The sequence below is a fragment of the Aotus nancymaae genome, unplaced genomic scaffold (genome assembly GCF_030222135.1).
Source record: "Aotus nancymaae isolate 86718 unplaced genomic scaffold, 86718_ANA_hifiasm-v0.15.2.pri h1tg000008l, whole genome shotgun sequence".
In the NCBI taxonomy this organism is placed as follows: Eukaryota; Metazoa; Chordata; class Mammalia; order Primates; family Aotidae; genus Aotus; species Aotus nancymaae.
Window position 1 is genome coordinate 17,151,403 of NW_026988419.1, and position 3,641 is coordinate 17,155,043.

General features: G+C 45.9%; 1 pseudogene; it reads left to right on the forward strand.

Annotated features, from left to right (window-relative positions):
• Positions 1–238: 238 nt before the first annotated feature.
• LOC105712751 (proteasome subunit beta type-3-like) lies at positions 239–853 on the forward strand (annotated as a pseudogene).
• Positions 854–3,641: the final 2,788 nt, after the last annotated feature.

Sequence of the window (3,641 nt, forward strand, 5' to 3'; positions counted from 1 at the left end):
CAACACTTTCCATTTATTCAGCTTCTTTCATCTGCCAGACATTCCAGATAACTTTTCTCTGTTACTCTAAATTTTACTATTCATCCAAGTAGTTAGGGGATGCAGGATGAGAAAAGGCCTGGAATCCCAGGACCCTCTCTGTAGAGTCTAAATGTCAGAAATAAGGAGTAGGTGGGAAGGCTAGATCCAGTTTACTGGAATTGCTCCGGCAATGGAGGGGTCTTTGTATGCCACAGTCATGTCTATTATGTCCTATAATGGAGGAGCCATCATGGCCATGAAGGGGAAGGACTGTGTGGCCATCGCTGCAGACAGGCACTTCTGGATCCAGGCCCGGATGGTGACCACAGACTTCCAGATCTTTCCCGTGGGTGATTGGTTGTACATCGGTCTGGCCGAGCTCGCTACTGATGTCCAGATAGTTGCCCAGTGCCTCAAGTTCTAGCTGAACCTGTATGAGCTGAAGGAAGATCAGTAGATCAAACCTTACACCCTCATGAGCCTGGTGGCCAGTCTCTTGTATGAGAAACATTTTGGCCCCTACTACACTGAGCCAATCATTGCTGGGTTGGACCCAAAGACCTGTAAGCCATTCAGTTGCTCTCTAGACCTCATCGGCTGCCCCATGGTGACTGATGATTTTGTGGTCAGTGGCACCTATGCCAAAGAAATGTACAGAATGTGTGAGTCCCTCTGGGAGCCCAATATGGATCCAGAACACCTGTTTGAAACCATCTCCCATGCCATGCTCAATGCTGTGGACTGGGATGCAGTGTCAGGCATGGGAGTCACTGTCCACATTACGGAGAAGGACAAAATCACCATCAGGACACTGAAGGCCCAAATGGACTAATTCTGCTCCCAAAGCCCACTTTTTTTTTTTTTTTTTTTTAAAATAAAATAGCCTTTTTATTTCAAAAAAAGAAAAAAAAAATACTGAACAGATGCTAATGCCAGCTGAGCTGAGATTGAGACAGAGGAATAAAGTAGGAGATAGAGTAGAGGATGGAAATGAAAAACAGTAGGTCCCAACAGCTAGTTAAGAGAAGAATTGTATGAGGGACGTTTTTGTTTTTTTGAGACGGAGTTTCACTCCTGTCAATCAGGCTAGACTGCAATGGCATGATCTTGGCTCACTGCAACCTCTGCCTCCTGGGTTCAAGTGATTTTACTGCCTCAGCCTCCTGAGTAGTAGGGATTATAGGCACTCACAACAACACCCAGCTAATTTTCTTCTTTTTAGTAGAGACGGAGTTTCACCATGTTGGCCAGGTTGGTCTCGAACTCCTGACCTCAGGTGATCCACCTGCCTCAGCCTCCCAAAGTGCTGAGATAACAGGCGTGAGCCACTGTGTCCAGCCCTAGGGACTTCTTAAGAATCCAAAGTTTAGACGAGGGTTTGCAAATTCAGTTGTCTATAGGTACCAGAAAGGGAACATAAATCAGTTAGATAAGCAGAGAGCTGTGATGATTCATATGTAGATGCTTCTTGACCATCAGGAGTGGTGGGGACTGTGCCAAGGGGAGAGCCCATATGCCATCTGAAAAAGTGAGCTGCTGCTCGGCCTTAGCCTATTGTGGCCTGGTAGGAATGAAGGTCCAAGGTAGCCAAAGGGGCTCATTTCAAAGCAAAATTAGTTCTCCAGACTTTTGCATGACTTCTCTCAATTTGAAAGTGTTGGCAAGTAATTCAAAATTCAAAAAAGAAAAGAAAAACATAGTACAAAGTACACCCAGCATGCTGATAAGCTAGATGTGAATATAGGATTGGTACTGAGTCTTCCGGCATAGACCTTCTTTTAGCAGTAAAGGTATAGGAAGGAAAGGGAGACACAGGCAGGGCACACCAGTGCAACCACGACCACATCTGCCTACCAAATGTGGTGGTGTCTCCTGTCCATCACGTGGTAGGGTCTGCAAGAACACTCCCTCCTGGAGTGAGGGAGATGTGTTAAGGTGTGAATAGTGGTTATCAGACATCAGAGAACATCTTCAGCATTCTAGAAGCATATCAGGAAGGCACACGTCCTACACTTTAAAGGATGCTGTAGGCTGTTGGGGTGGCTCACACCTGGATTCCCAGCACTTTGGGAGGCTAAGGCAGGCGGATCACCCAAGGTCAGGAGTTTAAAACCAGCCTGGCCAACATGGCAAAACCCCATCTCTGCTAAAAATACAAAAATTAGCAGGACATGGTGGTACATGCCTGTAGTCCCAGCTACTCAGGAAGCTGAGGCAGGGAAATTGTTTGAACCCAGGAGGCAAAGGTTGCAGTGAGCAGAGATCCTGACACTGGGCTCCAGCCTGGGCAGCAGAGCAAGACTCCATCTCAAGAAAATAAATAAATAAACATAAAAAAATTAAAAATAAAAGATGCTTGTGAATGAGCCGACAACTTGCTGCAATTGTCAGAGGCGTTCAAACCAGAGTGACTCCATCTTGAATAGCGGCTGGGTAAAATAAGGCTGAGACCTACTAGGCTGCATTCCCAGGAGGTTAGGCATTCTTAATCACAGGATGAGATAGGAGGTCGACAGGACTGGTATCACAAGATACAGGTCATAAGGACCCCACTAATAAAACAGAATGCAGTAAAGAAGCCAGCCAAATCCCACCAAATCCAAGATGGCAAGGAAAGTGACTTCTTGTTCTCACTGCTCACTACATGCTAATCATGATGCATTAGCATACACAAAGACCCTCTCACCAGCACGATGACAGTTTACAAATGCCATGGTAATGTCCAGAAGTTACCCTATTTTGTCTAAAACGGGGAGGAATCCTCAGTTCCAGAAATTGCCCTGCTTTCTCAGAAAACTCATGAACAATCCACCCCTTGTTTAGCATATGATCAAGAAATAATCATAAAAATAGCCGACCAGCAGCCCTTGGGGCTGCTTTGTTTATAGCGCAGCCAGTCTTTTGTTTCTTTACTTCTCTAATAAACTTGCTTTCATTTTACTCTATGGACTCACCCTGAATTCTTTCTTGCATGAGATCCAGGAACCCTCTCCTGAGGTCTGGATTGGGACTCCTTTACCAGTAATACAATGACACCCCACTGCCCACATTTATCTGTCATGGTCCGCCCCCTGCTGCCCTTGTGGAGTCCCCATTTTAGTGCCTATTTTGTGACTCTGGTTTTGTGACCATTCCCTCCCATGGCTTAATACCTTCTTTTCAGACCCCCATAGCTGCCCTTGGCTTCCCTCATCAGCTCCAATCTGGCCCTAGGGTGGACCCACTGCTCAGGTCCAATGCAGAGATCCCAGGTTTCATCTTGTAGGTCCCGTGATTCAAGACAGAGGACCGGATGGAAATGTCACCATGGAAAGAAGTGAACTTTAAGATCAGTAATTATTATAACAGCCAACAAAGAGTGGGAATAGAAGCTACGTCCTCAGAGATTCCCAGAAAGACTGTCAATGGACAGTGATCTTGGTGGTTTGACCAACTCAAGTCAAGAAGTATCTACAAACAATCACACACACCCCACTGTGTGCCTGGTGCCCCTCGGTGCTTATGTCGTGAACTTGTAGAATTCTTGCAACAATCCCATGAGGTCGGAGTCAAGATCGTCCCCATATTACAGAGGAGAAACTCAGATCCATAGAGGTTAAGTCACTTGCCTCCAGACATGT